At 52.7% G+C, this 19,075-nt stretch overlaps 1 protein-coding gene across 1 annotated transcript in view; it reads right to left on the minus strand.

The window, feature by feature from the left end:
• LOC104135265 (potassium inwardly rectifying channel subfamily J member 3) overlaps positions 1–19,075 on the minus strand; it is a 70,373-nt gene that overhangs the window by 4,494 nt on the left and 46,804 nt on the right. The window lies entirely within an intron of this gene.

Here is a 19,075-nt window from a genome sequence, read left to right on the forward strand (position 1 = left end):
CCCCCACCGGGAGCACCCCATGTCCCGCACCGGGAGCACCCCACGTCCCGAATCAGGAGCACCCCACGTCCTGCACCAGGAACACCCCACGTCCCATGCCGGGAGCACCCCACGTCCCGAATCAGGAGCACCCCAAAACAGCACCTGGGCTCAGCCCGCCACTGACAGCCCTTCTTGACAACTGCCTCGGGATTGTTTTCCATTAATTTATGCTCAGATAAATGTAGGGCTTTTATTTTAATGCGGATGTTGGTTTTTTTTCTGACCTTTAAAACTAGATGCACGAAGCAGCAGGAGGCCGGCAGCCGCGCTGGGTCACCCCACGGCGCCCACAGGCATGGGGTTGCGCTGCTGATGGACACCTACCGGGGGACCGGTGGCCATGGGCTCGCGCCCAACAGCCCCACCAGGCCACCAACGTCAGGCGAGTAAGTTTCCCGCTCCTTCTGTTGGTATGAAAGGCTTTTCATGTTTTTTTATTCTGCTTTTTTTTTTTGCCCCCCCTAAGAAGTTACTCATCAGCAGGGTATGCAGCCAGCAGACCCTCCGATGCCTTCATCATGTTAATGGGCCTGTTAAAATTTGACCGAGTTGTCTATATTATTAATATTCATTTGCAGTGTAGATTTTAAACCCTGGTTCGGAAGCAAACACGCTGTATGCGGCCCATATAATTAAAAAGCCATCCGTTTGTCCAAGTAAAAGGGTTCGATGCATTCTGTCCATCGCTCCTACCGTGGCCCCCACCACAAAGCGCCCACCAGCAAAGCCCTGCCTGTGCACAAACCGTGGCAAGGCGGGATGCTTTGCATATATTCCAGCCTAAACCCCAAACCCAGGGGCTGATAAAAACCCTCTCTGTTATTCCAAAAGCAGAGGCTGCCAAAACGTTGTTCACCGTGCCCAAGGGGAGAGATTTTCCTCCAGGAGCACAGCTCCTCAGGGGGCAAGCATCGCACCCCGCGCGCTCACAAGCCTTGCTCCTGCCTGGTTGGGACCTAGTTGGACCCAGGCGCCTCTCGCCGTTGCCAGGAATCGCACCCCTTCTGCAGAAAGCAGGAGCTGACACTGTTTGCAAAGTGTCATGGAAGAGCGAGCTTAAAGGAAGGCAAGGGCAAAGTTTTGGGACTCGTCTCCTCATGGCCTCTGCTCCCAGGGAAGGGGCGATGGGACGAGGGGCACCGGCCTCAAGTTGTGCCAGGGCAGGGTGAGGTTGGCCATGGGGAACAATTCCTTCCCCTTGGGGCTGTCAGGGGCTGGAAGGGGCTGCCCAGGGAAGGGGTCGAGTCCCCAGCCCTGGGGGGATTTAACAGCCGGGCAGAGGCGGTGCTGAGGGCCAGGGTTTGGGGGTGGGATGGCAGGGGTAGGGGAGCGGTTGGGCTGGGGGAGCTTAAAGGGCTTTGCCAACCCAAACCATTCTGTGATTCCATGATTCTATGGGCAGAGGCGGTGTTAGAGCCAGCTGTACTATTAGACATTATTTATCTATTAGACATTATTAGAAATCTTGCTGCTGATTAAATCCAGCCATTTACACCCACCCGAGGAGACCCGGCGCCCCTCTGCAGAGCCCGGCACATCATGCCACAGCCCAGGGCACAGGCAAACCCCAGCCACGCCTATTTAGCAAAATTTTCCATTAACCGCCTTAAATAATGTAGGGCAGAGCAGCTCTGGAGGACGAGCGCGGGTTAAACTGAGGCGTTTCTTTCCTCGAGTTGGATATGAAAGTATCTTTTTGGTTTTGTTTTTTTTCAAATAATCATGCCTTCTCCTTCCAACATCCGCTCCATCCGAAGCAAGCGCTATCGCTGGAGAAGAGCACGTCTATCTGTCATATCCTAAGTAATTAATTACAAGTTGTTGTTTCTAATGAGGTAGAACTCGGGGTTTTAGAGCCCTAGCTGAGCTGGAAAAGGGGACGCAATCATCCCCCCCGCCGCCAAGCCACAGACTGGCTACGCTACAGGTTGAGACTGAATATGCCATTTCCAGGGAACACCAGCGCGAAACAGGGATGTGCAAACACTTCGACACAGCTGAGAGGGACCGGTGCTCCCAGTGGCAAACCAGACCCAGAGGTAAACCAGAGCAGGTCTGGCGCCGCCAGGATGACGCTGGGGTCAGAATTCCCCGGCATCTGAAACCCTCATAATTCAGTTAATGAACCTGGTTGCTTCCAGCTTTGCTACAGGATGAGGCCAGTTCCCCAGGAAGGCGAAGGCATCCCAAAGGACAATGATTGCGGCCACCAAAAATCCAACATCACCTTGCATTGCCCAAAGTCCTGACCCGTCTATGCTGGCCATGATGTCCCCATCGCTGCAGGTGCCTGACCCAGCTGGCTGGGGACAACCTGTCCCCTGTCACCAGCACGCTTGCCTTCAGTCCCCAGGCTGGCTCGCTAAGCCTGAGCTCAGCTACAGCCATTAGTGCTGGCTTTAGACCAGCGTTAGACCCAGGTACGCGGTCCTGCCTGCAGCGGCCAGAAAACGGTGAAAATCCAAAGCATCCAACCACCGTGACTCGCTGTCAGCACAGCTGAGAGCTGCCTCCCCGAATTAATGAGGGGGCAGATGGAGGACAAAAAAATCTGTAAATAAGCGCTTTGACTAATTCCATCCTATAATAACCCTCAAATTATTTCTAAATTTCTAAAGTACCCAGATGGAGCTGGCTGTATTCAGGCAATTTCTAGAACTCGTAATATACTGCCTTGAAAAAAAAATCACAGGCGTGCTGTTATTTATATGGCCCTCTTACATTTTATTACAGAAGTTGGCTGATAGTTGACAAATCGTAGATCACTAATAAGCTTTTAACAGCCCCCCCCCACCCCCCCCCTCCCCGTGAAAGCCTGCAGCAGCGATTTGGGCTAGGCTGTACGGCTCCTCTCTCTCCCCGAGGCAATGCCAGAAATCTCATCTTAAATCTTCTTGTGTTTCTGGGCAGCAATTTGCTGGCCAGGGGCTGGGAGCAGGGACAGCAGGAGGTGTCTGTCCTTCCTGACATGGAAGCATGGAAAAGGGAATCTTAGCCAGCCCGGGAAACGTTTTGGCATCACGACACCTCGTCCCAGCGGCACCACAAGGGGCACCTTGGCATCCCACCCGCCAGGGCTGCAGCGAAGAGAAATCCTCCAGCAAAAGTTACAGGAAAAAATGCACAAATACGCTTATGTTTTGCTGGAGTTGTTGGGTTTTTTTTAATTTTTTCTTATTAGGAGCCAGGGCCCTGCACGTTCAAACGCCTGGACCTGAGCCGGCTCCAAGAGGCTGCCAGTGCAGCCGGGCGGCTCTTCCCTTCGCACGCCTCACTGCGCATCTCGGGGGGGCATTTACCTCCCTTAAACCTGTGCTTTATCTGTAAAGCCTCAAAAATAGGTGTTAAAAAAAAACCAGCCAGCACTGTTCAAGCCATTACTAAGAATTCAGCTAATTTACAGCCACAATCTAAGGCCCACGAAGGCAAGAATCAAACTCGATGTGCGACTTGATATCAAAATATACCACGCTCATCCTGTGCCCTTGCAGGACTAAGGGGAGATTTACTGCTGGAGGAAAAAAAAATAGAGCTGCATGATTTCTGCAGCAGCCTCTCCTCTTCCAGGGCTGCAGAGAAAACAGGGGGAGAGAAGCGGGGTTGATTGCATTTAGCTCAGTAACAGCACGACACCCAGATGTTAACATCTGGCCCGTACCCAAAACGCCAACAGATGCCCGAGGCCTGCGAGAAGGCGGAAAAGGGGCGCCCGAAATGGGAGGGCAGAACCTGAAGGCGAGTGGAGGATGCTCCCAAGCTTCTCCCCCGGGTGTTGGCCGCCACGTCGCTTTTTAAGGCACGTCAACACGCCAAGCTGCACCAGGCAGGGCTGAAAATGCACAGCCTGACGGGAGGGCTCCGACGCAGGCAGCACGCGCTGAACTCCGACGCTTCCCATCTTTTCGGGAAAAACGGCGGCTATTTTTAGCATTAGCATTTCCCCATCATCATTTCGGTTTGTTTGGTTTTTTTTTTTTTTTTATTGAACTGATGGTAGTTTGAAGCGCAGCGAAACTTTCCCTCGCTTGGTGGCTGCCAGCCCCTGCCACCGTCTGCTGTCAGCGCCCGCTCTAGCGCAGCGGGAGCGTTGCAGCCTGGTTTTCTTCTTTCCCAAAAGGGCTGTCAGGCTCTGGAAGGGGCTGCCCAGGGAGGTGGTCCAGTCCCCATCCCTGGGGGGATTTAAAAGAAGGATAGATGAGGTGCTGAGGGACAGGGTTTAGGTGGTGGGGTGGCAGGGTTAGGTTAAAGGTTGGACTCGATGATCTCCAAGGGCTTTTCCAACCAAAGTGATTCTATGATTCTATGATTCTTTAGCAGGAGGGAGATGGGCAGCCACCTCCCACCCACGCGCTTAGCACTCCTGGTTACTTTTAACGTTTCAATAGAAAAACCTCGTTGTTAAAGAGAAAAACCAAAAAAAAAAAATGGCATTTCCTGAAATGCAAGAGACAAAAAGGGTCTTAAAGGTAACAACGAAAAGGTGCGCTAGGGATCCGTGGAAGTCAGAGTATGTGAGTCCCGAGCGCCGCCTGAGGCTGCTGGGGGAAGATCCGCTGCCCGTTTTGTTCTTTCAGCGTATCTCTGGTTTCCCAGCTCACGACACAGGCCCTGGGATGAGACGCAAAGCAAAGCGGCGGCCCGATGGAGCAGCTCCAGGAAAGCCACCTCCCTTTTTCGTAGCAGAAGCTGGGGAAAAACGGGGAGAGCTCGCCCAGGAGCCCGTGGTGCCGGCGGGGGAGACATCGGGGTGGGGGCCCCCGCGTGCCCCCGGGCACCCGCTCAATGCACGTGCGGCTGGGAGAGGCTGCGGCGATGCAGGGCGCCCCACGCACCGGGGCAGCTCAAGGAGAGCATCTCCTCAAACCCTCTGCAAACCCCCACGTGCCCAGGCCAGGCCAGAACACCTAACACGCAATCGCCGCCCGCTGCCCCGACCTGGAAATCGCCCCAGCCAAAGGAGGTCAGGGCTAACACAAATTAAGCCTGGATGCAGAAGGGGGCCAAGGGAGCGGAGCGAGCCGAGGACCGCGACACGCGCACCTACGCGAGAGTCAGGCACCGGTCGTATGCTAAACATTTTAATTTCTCATTGCACTGAAGAGCAAACCCAGGCTGCTGCTCTGCTACTCGATTTAGACGCGTTGTTTATGCGCCGGCACTATAAATACCTCCTGGCTTATCCAGACTGTGCTGTTCTCCCAGGAGCATTCTTGACACTTAAAAAATACCGGCGACAGCCAAGGTATTTTTCTTATCAGCCGGTCCTCTTCTCAGGGCAATTTTTAATCGCTCGTACACACATAGTTTCCTGACATCCTGCAGAGAGCTCATCCTGATGCTTACCAGGACCACAGCTGCCCACCATCAGCACAGAATACACCAAAATGCCATAGAGCCGGCGCGTCAAAGCAAGGCACCGCCGCACGGCTGGGTACGGTCCCGTGCAAAGGGGTGCGACCGGCTGGGGGCCCGGGGGGCCAACCCCCGCTAGCCACTTGCCAAAAAAAGGGCAAAGCCTGAAAGCAGGGCAGCCTCCAGCCCTGCCCTGCGTGCTCAGCCGTCCGCAGCAGGGTTTTCCATTCTTTGGAAAAACCAGAGCCAGAGGCGCAGTTATCTGAACACGAGTGTCTAATGCACATTTAAGGCAGCGACAGCAGTTTGTACGATCTGAGAATCTGGCCTGGTATTTTTATTACCTTTTTTTTTTTTTTTAACCCCAACCCCCCTATTATTCCGAAAGACTCTGATCCGTCCCCTCCTACCTACGTGCAGGAGTGCGTCAGGGCTGACTTCAGCCCCTTCAGCTCCTTTCTTTGAGCAGATTTTTTTTGCGGAGCCATCTGCCACATTCCCGGTTTTGCATCATTTCCCTCCTACTGGGATGTTATTGAATAAGCAGCAGCAGCACCACCGAAATGGAAGTATTTGCTTCCCTGCCCCACGCAGCTCCCTGCCAGGACGCACCGAGAACGCTGCCGGCGTCGGGCGCGGGAAGGGGGAAGAGGTGGGAGGGAGGGGATCGAGGGGGGAAAGGGGGACGGTGACGGCGAGAGGCAGCGCTCCCCGCTTCACCGGGTGGGGGGGTGTGCAGGGTGCTCGTGCACGGAGCTGGCAATGCTCACAGAGCGGTTATCCGACATAAAATGGAGTTGTCCGTCCATGCAGGTGAGGTGGGGGCCGGGCTCTGCTCCCAGGGAAGGGGCGATGGGATGAGGGGCACCGGCCTCAAGTTGTGCCAGGGCAGGGTGAGGTTGGCCATGGGGAACAATTCCTTCCCCTTGGGGCTGTCAGGCACAGGAGGGAAGGGTTGGGCTGGGGGAGCTTAAAGGGCTTTGCCAACCCAAACAATTCCATGATTCTATAATTCTATGAATAATACAGTAACTCCTTCTGGCCCTGGGCTCCCCGAATTGTTAGTGTTTTGTTTAAAAACAGTCTATGCATAAATCCTATCACAGGAGAAATAATTCCTAAAAATAAAAATGAACACTTACCATAAAATGCACATTTCAACCTAACGCCATGCTGGAACTTCCCCGCCGCGACGACCGCTTCCCTCGGCCGCAAGGAAGGGCAGCGCTCCCCGCGCCCTCCCCAGGCCCGTGCCGGGTCCCACAGTGGCCAAGTCCCCTTGTCACCGGGCTCGGAGCCGATCTGCATGGAGATCCACCACCCGGGGGGTGGGGGGAGAAGCCTGGTGGCAAGCACCAGCTGCGGCGGCGGCAGCCACGACCGCCAGCATGCCAGAGGGCAGGGATGAAATTGCCACTCTTGTTGTTCCATGCCTGCTCCACCAACAGCAAGCTTTCGTTTTAAAAGCAAGAAGTCCTCAGTTACCCTTCATTAATACCACAATGACTTTCTTCCCGTGTTGGGTGCCAGACGCGATTTCCCTGAGCCTCCACGCTGCCCAAATCACCTCCGCTCCTCGATGGCTTAAGGAGACCCTGGGGTAGCTGCTTCTGTCCTGGACTTCCCTTCAAATTGCAACCACAGCTCCTCAGTAAGGAATAAAAAACTGGGTCCGGCAATTAATGGCATTTTGGCTCCAAAGTGCAGCCAAAAATGCAGTGTTTTTATTTGTAATGTAGCTGTCCGTTGGGGATGCTGGGGAAGAAAGGACTGGGTTGTTAAATCAGACAAAAACTGGGGTCAGAGGAGGCCTCTGGAACCCAGGGCTGGAGGGAAGCGCGGGAGGAGGCTGCCCCTCAGTCAGAAAGGGAGGGGGGAAAAAAAAAAAAAAGAGGTTTATAATAAATTATCCTCCTCGAATGAGAACATTTTGACTACGAGGCAAGAAACCCAAACCCAAAGCCCAACCCTTCCCTTCGAATACCTGATTTCTCCAGCAGCCCCAAACACCCACCCAGCCATATGCCGCTCAGCACCGAAATAGAGCACTTGAATCTTCAGGGCTTTGGCAGGCCTGAAAAAAAAGAATCCTGAAGACGTATTTCACGTTAGAGCCTGCCTTCCTGGGATGGAAAACCTATTTCTCTTCATATTGAAAAGCACCATTTGCCCGTGCTACACCATACGGCCACAGGGTCGGCGCGTTTTGGGGCTGCAAGGCAGACGAGCATCTCCCAGTTGCTGCAACCCCACTCCATCTCCCCAGCTCCCCCGCCCGCACCCACGGGATGGGAAAGGGCTCTCAGGGGGTGCCCGGGAGACTTACACACACCACAAGCCTGGCAGCCAGCTCTGAAGCTGGCAATGACGTGCCGTTTGCTATGAACTGCATCAACAGGATGAAATACAACACGGGGCTGCGTCTGGAAATAAACTTTCCTTATGCAGTGTTGTTGGTTTAACGTATGCAGTCACGTATGGGCGGAATAGCTTTGCAATGCTAAGGGTTTCGAGGCGATCAGCTCATCCCCAGAACTGCTTCAAACCAACCTGCTCTTGGAATTCTGCTCCCGACCTGCAGCCCCAGCTGGCCCGCGGCCGCTTCAGACGGAGAATTCAAGGTGAGAAGCCCCAGCCCGACCAAAGGAAACCTCATTTACCCTCCTCTCTTGGTGTACTGGTATTAAAAAATTCATGGTGATCATCAACTTCCCTAGCACTGCTCTGCACCCCAAGGGTGTCCCAGGGCTAGGCGCAAGGGTGACAGATGCTTGGCCGCTAGAAACCAGGGGACAACCCCGAAATAGAGGGGAGATGGGGGACAAATGACCTCCTGCTTTGGGAAAGGGGCTGCCTACACAGACCCAAGGCACACACCTGGAGAAGGGGACCGCCTAACGCCGGCAACCCTAACCACCCTAAACCACTGCCTTCTGTTTTAAGGGAATATTCTGCTCCTTCTTGCTACACGGATAACCCCTGACGTGCTTCCAGCAGCTTCGCTAGCTGGTTTCTAGCTCTTTCACCCATGCCTGCCCTCGGCAAGAGGACCTGTCTCACACTTGAGATGCCCGTGGCTCCCAGCTCCATCCTCAGCCCCTCCCAGCCTGCCTCAGCTTCTGTCGTGTATTGAGAACTACCGCACGGCGCTTAACACGAGATCCCTCCAACTAAACACAGCGTTTGCCGCACAGCCCTCGGTTTCAGCTGACAAACGTTTCTTGCAAACGCGTCAGGCGCTCAGAATTTCCCGGGAAGGAGACGCATCGCTTTTGTCAGCGCTGGGGGAAATGACTGCCAGGGTGGGCTTTGGGCTGAAAAAGTCTCTTCGGGAAACCAGACCCACCTTGCTGCACCATATATATATATATATATATGTACACACACCCCAGATCTATATTTAGAAAATAAGTTATGCCTTTTGGCATGGTGCGAATGCTCCTTGGCAGGAGAGTGGCCTCACGGGTTGCTACAGGGACCCAAGCACCAGCATCAATGATCTGTGCTGCTCTGTACCATCAAGGATTATGCTTAAATTACAGCCAAGCCACGAGAGCAACAGCATTCGTGCAGCTCTTCAGAAGTGATCCGCAAGAAGAGCACCCGCGCAAAGGCCGGGAGAGTCGGGATGCTTTGCCAGGAGAATCGGGATGCTTCGCCAGGAGAATTGGGATGCTTTGCCGGGAGAGTCAGGATGCTTCACTGGGAGAGTCAGGATGCTTCGCCAGGAGAATTGGGATGCTCCACCGGGAGAAGCCAACGCCCAGCCAGGTGCCCACCCAAAATACGCCGTTCTCAATAGTGCTCTTAGTCCCGGCAGCTCCCACAGAAAATAAACACAGCTGCACGAAGACGAGTGGAAAAGCAGGCAGTAAATCCTCGCAAACACACGGTTCTTCATCTCCTGGCAGCAATTTCAGGTTTTCATGACAATTGTGCCTCTAAAAAGGCCCAGAAATGCTTCCAAGGTTTCAGAATAATCACGAACTTGAGAAAGGGGAACACCTTAAAAATCAGGATTCTCTCATCTTTATGCAGTGATTTGTTGACGGTGTGGCAGGTAGCTCCTGGAATATGTATGAGCGCATCCATCTAACCCAACATCTGTTTACATTTTGGGAGGGAACGAACACTCACTCCGGGCTTCCCTGCCTCCCTGGCGTGTTGTACACGCTTCACCGCGGGCTCGGTACAAGCTTAAACAAATCTGCCGTGCTCCCTTTGATCAGGACATTTCGTTTTCCGGTTTAAGTCAGATGTTACAGCTCTCAGCCGCTAGCGGGGAGGCAAAACACCGTTCCCACTCGTACTCTCAGCACAGAAACCTCTGCCGAGGTGCGAGTCCCCCACACCAGTGCACACCAGTGCCTGCCTTTGCTGTCGGCTGGGCAGGCTCTGCTCAGCCTGACCGGTCGGGAACGCTGCTAAAACACGAAGTCGAAATGGCAATATTTCCTCAGGATGGTTTTTAGCATTAACTAACAGGAGCACAATTGCCTTCATTGTCCTAAAAGCCGTGACTGAGCCCCAGGCACCTGGTGGGACATAACTGGGTTTTGTTCTTCCCATCTGAGCAGTCCCTGGCCACAAAGAGTGGGGAAATAAGTTGCCCATTAGCTCGGGTTCTCAGCCTTCGAAGGCGGGCCACCACCTGGCTAAGGACAGGCTCTACGCCCAGGCCTGATGACTGATTGCTACCTTTAAGGCAGAGAAGATGGAAGGCAAAAGATGCTTTTCTGGGAAAAACCACGGGACCAGTTCGCCTCCCCCGTACTCTGTTAGAAGAAAGCGTGCGGAGCTTTGTAGCTGCCGTCACATGGATGCTGGCTACATGAAGCTTTCTTAATAACACTGCTTTCTTAATAACAAAAACGATTTTAAAATGGACCGAGCACAGGAAGATTCGTGTGCTCTCGTCTCTGATGCCTGTGGTGCAGCTTCGGTGTATTTATTTGGCATATTCGGTGCCAGCCCTGTGCCGTCCTCTGGAAAGGTGCGTTTTCCTGTGGCAGAGAGCTGTCAACTTCTCCGTCCTCCTGGAGAACCCATGGTGGACGTTGGCCGGTGTTGGGGTGAAGGACCTGGAGAGACACAGGGACCGCCTGGCAGCTGCTTTCTTCTCTTTGAATGAATGTACCGGGTCAGCGTCTCAGCGGTAGGTGACAAGAAGATTTAAAGAAGCCTTCCCACTCGTAACCAACAAACACTGGGTCTTTCCATAAATTTGAGATGTGAAAATCAGCCTGCCCAAACCTAAGGTCTCCCCATGTGGCAGCAGAGCATCTTCCCATAACCTCCCAGACCTACCGGGCTCTTGCTCTGCTCAGCCTTGGCTTCCCACCGGACAAACTCCTCAAAAAGCCTCTTCGTGCGTTCTTTAATTCTGTGTTGGTTTTCTTCCCTGGGGTAATATATTTGGCTGATCTCTACAGGTTACACGGGTGCATTCATATCACTGGGTGCACAACGTTTCAGAGCTGTTCCTTCGTTTGCAGCGTCATCAAACCTCTCCCCGTATTAAAATAAAAATAAAAATCCCCAAATAAGACGGGACCAACGTTTCCAGATGCAAAGGCAGGGCAGGCAGATAAGGCTCAGGGTTATTGCATGCTGTTTTCTTCACATGGCCCCATCTCCCATTACACTTTATATACAAAGCATCAAGAAGATAATATAGCAGAAAATAATTTCCTGCAGCGTGCACAGGAGTGAGACGATTACAGCAGTCAGCGAAGGTTAATTAGTGCCTATATATATCGCAGTGTGATGTCACGCAGCGTACTTGTTATTTCCATGTGCACCCCCGGAGAATAAACAAGCCACAACTCAAAGCTGTACTCTACAAATAACCATATGCCGATGAGGAGTTTCTAATTTTATATACGAACCCTTCTCCTTACATTCGAAATGCACTGGCACTGACTCTCACCAGGATGGTTTCAAATCCTGTCAGTCTGGGGCCTTTCTGACCTTTGGGGGGAAATCATGCCTTTTCTTCCTGAAGATCTCAAAAGCGAGTCGGTATTTTTGTCGTTTCCTGGTGAATTTTGCACGGTATTCTTATTCCCTTCCAATCCTAAATGTCAGCGTACCGCTTTCGCCCTGGGGAAAGACCTGCTGGGCTGCGGAGGCGCCTCCGAGCCCTCCTCCAGGACGAGGCAGAAGGAGTGAACATCAAGTGCCGAGATGGCAATCACCACCCACGGCCAGGCCAGAGTCAAGAGCAGCGTTCATCAGCTCCCATCGCTTGTTCAGTTTGAGGCTAAATGCAACAACTACAAATCCAAGAAAGTATTGAGAAAGCCTGCGATGGAACACCCGAAATCTCGCAAGCATTGCGGCGCTGAACGGTTTTCCCAATTTGAAGATTTGCTAATTACTTCCCAAAATGTTCTGCTCGAGCTAGTCGAACCCTTGGGGCTGGGCATCCGCCACATCGCCAAGGGAAGCGGGCGTGTTGGCTTTGCCCACGGCTGCTGGAGAGACCTGCGTGGGCACAGGAGAGATGGAGGAGGAGGGCAAGAGATGGAGATGGATGGGCAAGAGAGATGGAGAAAGAGGAGGAAGAGGGAGGAGAGGAGGAGGAGAGGCTGCTGGAAAGTACTCAGTTCGCCAAGTACCGTGGAAAACCACCACCATCATGAAGCACTCTACGGAAAAGTGCTCCTCCTTCCGCCCCCACCCCAATTTCTCTCTTTTGTGATACTGTTGTGTTCAGAAACTCAACACAGCAGGCACAAATGCTGCCAGGGCTCTGTGAATTATCATTCTTTGCTATGGAAAAGTCATTTATAAAGGGGTTGTAGGTTTTCCTTTTGAGAACCACAGCTTTTTAACCCACTGATGGACACAACTCTTTGTGCCCAATTATGAACATGCTACTTCCACATCCAAGCAGAGCCCCACAACCTCATGCCAGCACCTGGTCTTCCCCTTCCCACAGCACTGCTGGTGTTTCCAGCTGCTGCAAGCCTCCACCAGAGCCCGTCTGATGGGCACACTTTTGCGGGGCATGGATTAGCCCCCAGCAACCACTTCTCAGTGCAGCAGCAGCAACACTACGCTGAAATTATTTAGATTTCCAGTAGAGACATTACAAGCAAGGGCGATGTAAATAGAGGGGATCTCATCACTGCGTACCAGTACCTCCAAGGACGATGGAGATTCCCTTTCCACAAGGAGTCCCATGGAGAGGACACGGGGGCATGGACACAAGTTGCTCTGGGGGAGATTCCCATTGGACACGAGAGGGAGATTTTTCCCCATAAGAACAGCCAACCATCGGAATGATCTCCCCAGGGGAGGGGTTGACTCCGCCACATTGGGCACTTCCAAGCCTCAGCTGGACAGGGTGCTGGGCCATCTTGTCTAGGCTGGACTCTTGCCTAGAAAGGTTGGGCCAGATGGTCCTTGAGGTCCCTTCCAACCCAAGATTCTGTGATTTGATGACTGCAAAGAGTTCACAAGCTCCCGCATGCGCAGCCTTGCACACGTTTTGCTCTAAAGGCATGGCCACTTGCAGTTTTTCTCCACAAATTCCACGTGCCAGCTTCTCATGTATGAAAAGTAAAAACGCCATTGTTGAGTTTCCATAGTTTTAAGTAACAACATTACACTTAACATACCCTACTCTGTAATAACAACCTTACGGACTCAATCTTAAAGGTCTTTTCCAAGCTAAACGATTCCATAATCTGGATGCTTGCACGGCAACAACTTGAATTAATATTTGAATGGTGAATCCCCATTTGCAATCCAATCTGAATGGCAAACCGGCGTTAGCGCTGTGCCGCTGTTCGGGGACAGTGAGCACCGAGGGCAGAGCATCCCGGGCTGCGTGCACCGTCCCTGCTGCTCTCTCCTGCACGCCGCCGGGCACGCAACGCTGGGCTTGCGCATCCCGGCAGCACAGCAGCTTGCTGGTCGCTGCTCTGTTTCTTGCAAAGCAAAAATAATACGAAAAGCAAGGCCAATTTCACAGCCTGAAGGCCAGGCGACGCCACGACAGGCATGAGCATGGCCAACACAGCTCCCGCCGGCAGCAGGGAGAGGGAAAAGCCTGCAAGTGCAAAGCTGGAGGGAGTCAAGAGCCCAGCCCAAACTGGAGACTACTCCAGCAGAAAGGCTGGAGCAGAGGCTTAGCTGCTGCTGGGCTGAGGAAGAAGGCGTTCTTGAACGCTGGGCTGGAGCGTGGCTGCCCACCCGCCCCGGGGGGGAGCGGTTTCTGCTGAAGCTGGGACCCGCACGGCAGCTGGGGGGGTCAGGGCAGCCCCTGGGGAAAAAACCCTTCCTTTTCCTGCTCAAAGTCACCAAAGGTGACTCCTTCTCTTGGAAGGGATTCAAGGATGCCCGCTCCCAGCTGCCAGCGCTAGGATCTCCAGCCCAAGCAAAGTTGTTAACTTTAATCGCTTTCTAAGGCAAGCCCAGCTGCATCCCAAAAATCCTGGCTGGGCACTGACGTGACCAGATGCTCGCCAGAGTGTATTTTTAATCCTTTCCCTTTGCAAAAAAAATTAACAGTCCTTTTTATTGTTCTTCTTTTTTTGTTGTTGTTGTCTATTACTCACTTCTCGTTGCACTGAGGTATGGAAAAACCATTTTGAGCCTTTTTAAGTTGTTATCCTTCCCTCTCTGAACGATGCCATGTTCCCCAGACCATACAGACAGGCGGGGTCTGCTGCTGCCGGCGGCTGCCGCTGCGCTGTTGCGGCCCCCCCATAACACGTGATGGGCCCGTGCCCTCCGCAGGCAGCACACAGCACCCAAGGCAAGCCTCAGCACCGCTCCACGCAGCGCTGGAAAAGCCCAAAAGTCTGCTTCACCCCATGGTGCTGGGTTCACCATCTCCGTCTCCCACCCCCTCCTTCACTGTCATCACCAAACTCTCTCACACATATATATATATTATTTTTTATAACTTTCTGTAAAGCAGCCCGGCCGCTGCCAACCCCGCCGGGGCCAGTCCCACCCCCGCGTTCAGGAGGAGCCACCGCGGCCGCCGGAACAGCGCGTTACGCTACCTGAAAGTCATTAATTATTTTGTTTGTGTTTACTGATGTTCTCAGGTTGATTCGTTCGACGCTAATGAGCCATTTACTCTCAATTAGAAGCCGCTCTCAGAACGGAGCTCCAATTCCAGCGGGTTTTGCTGATGAATTAATTACAACGTGAGCTCAGCCTCCTGCAGGAGCCTCCCCTCCCTTCGGCGCCAGGTCCCCTGAGCCACAGCGTCCAGGGAATTTTATTTACCTTAACGCTACTGCCAGCGACACGCTCGCGTGGGTAACAGACACCCACGGCCACACCTGGGGGGGAAGGACGGGGTGGTTTCACGGGTACCACACATCAAGCATCACCTTGAGGGCATGTTTGTCGGACAGGTTTTAAACTCTTAAGCAATTCCAGGTAAAAAAAAAAAAAAAAAAAAAAATTTAAAAATCTGGTTTTTTTGTTACGTATGAGGCAGTGAGTGCAAAGCATCGTATGAATTTTCCGCAGCTTTAAAAACCCGCCCAGGTCTGGCTGCCGGGCTGCACTGCCAGGAACAGCCCCCAGCAGAGAACTCCTGCACTGCAATGCCTGCTTGAGAAGAAGAATTAAATATAAATCTGTGCTGCTTCACCACGCAACATTAAGTCAGCAATGTTCCACTGTGGGAAATTTCATCCCCGTTCCTGTGCACCGCCGTGAATTTAAAGCATCTGCGGCATAATGAGGGGGGCGGCAGGGGCACCGGCGAAACCCTGCCAAGATGCCCAGCGCCACGGTGTGCGCCCCGCTGGAGGAGCGCGGCTGCAAAATAAACGGGCAAAAAAGATCGAATAATCGAAGGGGCTTGGAAGGGCAGTTTGGGAGACAGCTATATTTAGAATCATAGAATCACTTTGGTTGGAAAAGCCCTTTAAGGTCATCGAGTCCAGCCGTTAACCTAACCCTGCCATCCTACCACTAAACCATGACCCTAATTTAGAGGCAGGCTCCAGGGTCTGCTTTCTAGCCGGCGGAGGGTTGCCCTAGCCCCCTGGCAAGCCGCCGCGCTGCCGTGCATCGCCCCACCTCTGCTGTTAACGCCCGAGGTTTTACAAACGGAAGCGCAACTTTGCATGCAACCACCTTGCGATAAGAGAGCGCCAAAGATATTCTCCGGGCACCGAGGCAGGCGATGCCCCTTTCCCCCACGCCGAAGCGTTGCTCCTTGGCACCAAGCACCAGGTCTGACAGCTCGAAGACCAGAGCCAGCTTGTGGGCACCCCGGTGCAAGAGGAGAGCACCCAGGTAGCCCCAGAGGACATGGATAACCCCGATACTTCCCAGGGAAGTTCCTATACTGTAGACATCGGCATCTCCAGGAGCTGAAATTGCCATTCCCAGATGCAAAATACCTGGGAGCAAATTCTACGTTACGTGGAAGGTGACAAACTGCAGACAAGGAGCTAAGAAGAAAAAAAACAAACCTAATTATAGCGCTGCAGAAGCTGGCTGAGAAGCAAAAACTGCGAGACGCACCTGGCTTGGTCATGCCATGACAGCAAGCAAGGTAGGCATACATGGGAAATATTGGAAAGGGTTTAATAATTTCACCAAGGCAGGAGGTTCAGCTGCTTTGAGATTAAGGGAAAGGCGGATGAAATCTGTTCCAGAAAACTGCCAGCCCGGGCAAGGGGGCACCCAGCAGCAAGACACCCGCTCCCAGCCCTGGGGTGCCCCAGGGACACAGCGTACCATCACCTTATCACACCCTGCCGAGCACTGAACTGATGGCAGGAACCCCAAAAACTCAAAGCACCCCCACGCTGGCTTTTCTGGCTTGCTGCTGCTGTAGCTTAGCGTGCTCAGGCTGCCCCCAGAAACTCCCGACAGACCATTGAGCGGCCACGGCCCTGCCCCAACCCCAATCTGCTCTTTGCCGGTTACATGAAATAAGGGAGGCAACCAACTCCGCTCAGCTTTCCACGAGGATTTTTTTTCATGACTGGGACTCACGTAAACACAAATCGTTCTGTAAGGGCAGAAAAGCACAAACATTTCAAAGAGCAACTTGTCGGTGAGCGTGGATTGCTCACGAGCGGTCCCTACGCAATGCATTACGCAATTTGTTGGAAAAGGAAAAGATATGGCAATAATGCACGCAGTGGGATGGAGACACAAGCGTCCAGCTGCAGTTGGGTATTAGAAACTCATTTTAAGTATTTACCCCTGTGGGCAAGAGCTATCGAAATGGGAAACCCTGGGGGCGATGACTGCAACTTGCACACCACCGCAAAGTAGAAGCTACGGGAGACTCGGTCCTATCCCCGCCCCACATCTTTTGGGACATCCTAATAAATCTCACATCCCCACTCTTGTCAGCTTCCAAACCATCAAAAAAAAAAAGGGTCCTCAGCTGTGTCAAGTGGTCCAGGACACACGGAGACAGCCCTGCAGAACCAGCCCATCCTCTGACCCACGAGCTGAAACCGTTGGCCATGAGAATATTTTGGCTTTCCAGTTGCATTTCCAGAGGTCAGCTAGAGGAAGGGCAGGCTACCACGAGGGGACAGAAAAGTCGTGTACAAACGACAACATCAATAGCACCACTTTGAAAGGTAATTTCCCATTAGGAGCAACGGCAATGATACGATTTGAACAATAAATCTTAATTCCAGAGCGAGCCACTTCAGAACCACAGCAATCTGCGTGCTCTTCAAGTGCCAAAATTGGGCTCATTTATGTTAAGAAAAACGTTCGCGGTTTAGTTTGTCACGTGTTATTCCCCCACACACTCCTTTTGGTTTCAAATATTATTCTAATTCTTGTCTCTCTTTTTCTTACGCCATTTCCTTCCTTCACCAGCAAAACACTTATTGGCACGCTCAAGCTCCAATCTGGCAGCAAAACTCCGAGAGAGGAATTGGGAGGATGACACCAGCTACCAGCCAAGCAACGATGAGCCACGCCACGGCCCCGGGCACCCTCGCACCAACTGCTTCTTTGGGTATTCTTTGCCTAAAAGGCACAGCAGCAACTGGGGAGAACTGGGTGGGACGTCCACCCCTCTGCTGCCCGTCAGTCACATCTAAAGAACTGGTGTATTTGAAATTAAAGCCTTCTCTGCCATACCCTCAGCCACTGGAGTAACAAAACACCGAGCAAAAAAGAGTTGGCTTGCCTTATTTTTTAGTAATTACTGACATTTCTGTCGGGTTTTGTGTGGGTCTGCGTTTCTTTGACAATTCACAAAGACTTATTTGCCAAGCACGCGAAGCAGGACGAGGGGCTACAGAGCCTGAGCCCCCCAGCCCCCCATGGCTGCACGTGCGCTCCACAGCTGGATCACCTCTGGACAAACTTTGGCCTCTTTGCTGCCTCTTATCTAGGGTAGTGATTCCCAAATTAAGAGATCTTGCACTTCCAGTGCTGGCACAGCATTTCTCGCCGCAGCCGCGAGCTCGGTGGGAACGTAGTTTTTAACGTGGGAACTGCGATTACAGCTCCAGGAGCGAAGGTGAGAGGGGGCCGACCTGCGGGAAGAGCCCGGGCGGTCGATGGGCTGGGAACGTCGGTCTGCACATGGACAGGAAACCAAATCCAGAGCCGACAGCAGCACGTTAATGATTCACAGCTCTGCCCAGGCACTGTCTTTATTACCCTTGCACCTTCCTATACTCTGAGGTCATAATTTTAGCTTTAAAGTTGTTCTGCCTCTTACTTACTCCGGTCCCCAAAGCACTCCAGAAGCCAAAATCAGCCAGAAACCCACATCCACCCTATGTTAAAAACACCAGGGAAGGGAGGGAAAGCATGGCGGGCTTGCTGGAGAAGCCTCTTTGCAATGCAGAACCGTGAAATGGCTAGCGGCGATCGGCAGAAGAGAGACTGAAAGACCTTAGCACAAGGCAGCCTAGTTGGACATGGTGGCATACACATGTCCTTAATCACCAACAATTAGTCACGCCGTGTCCTCGGTTATTTATGCAGGGGATGGGAGCGCGCAGCTTTGTCCTGAATTATCCCGCTGCCGACACAGATCGATATCTGAACGAGGAGCAGAGGAAATCCTGTTAGAAAAATTGTTGCTCCGAGAGGCCACCTCATTTCTACCGCATTTAGTTCTGCATTTCTGCGTTATCCTTCCTTAGATCTGCTCAAATTAAACATGCGGCCGTTCCCACAATTAATAACAATTCTGGACACTTCCAAGCCTCAGCTGGGCAGGGTGCTGGGCCATCTTGTCTAGGCTGGGCTCTGGCCCAGAAAGGTGGGATCAGATGATCCTGGAGGTCCCTTCCAACCTGGGATTCTGTGATTCTAAGATGTACAGCCCCGACTGCTACACACAATGTATTTTGCCCCCAACCCAGCGCTCCTCCCGCCGCTCACAGCACCACTTCGCCGCCACAGTTAGCACAACGCCTGTGCTGGGGGAACCCACTGGGGCAAATGACTTCAGGAGGTGATGACTTTTTTTAAAAACTTTTGCCTTTTACAGCGGTAAGTAGGCTTTTCAAATCACTTGCTTCGCTCAGCCACAGGTTGTTCGCTTTTTAATTTTTTTTAAGACGGCAGAAGCCCTAACGTCAGACCTCCTCATTAACGTCCTCTCACCAGCACATGCAGCCTTCTAATTGCTAGCGATATTGAACCCATAGAATCATGGAATCGTTTGGGTTGGCAAAGCCCTTTAAGCTCCCCCAGCCCAACC

The sequence above is a fragment of the Egretta garzetta genome, unplaced genomic scaffold (genome assembly GCF_000687185.1).
Source record: "Egretta garzetta isolate BGI_Z169 unplaced genomic scaffold, ASM68718v1 scaffold191, whole genome shotgun sequence".
NCBI lineage: Eukaryota > Metazoa > Chordata > Aves > Pelecaniformes > Ardeidae > Egretta > Egretta garzetta.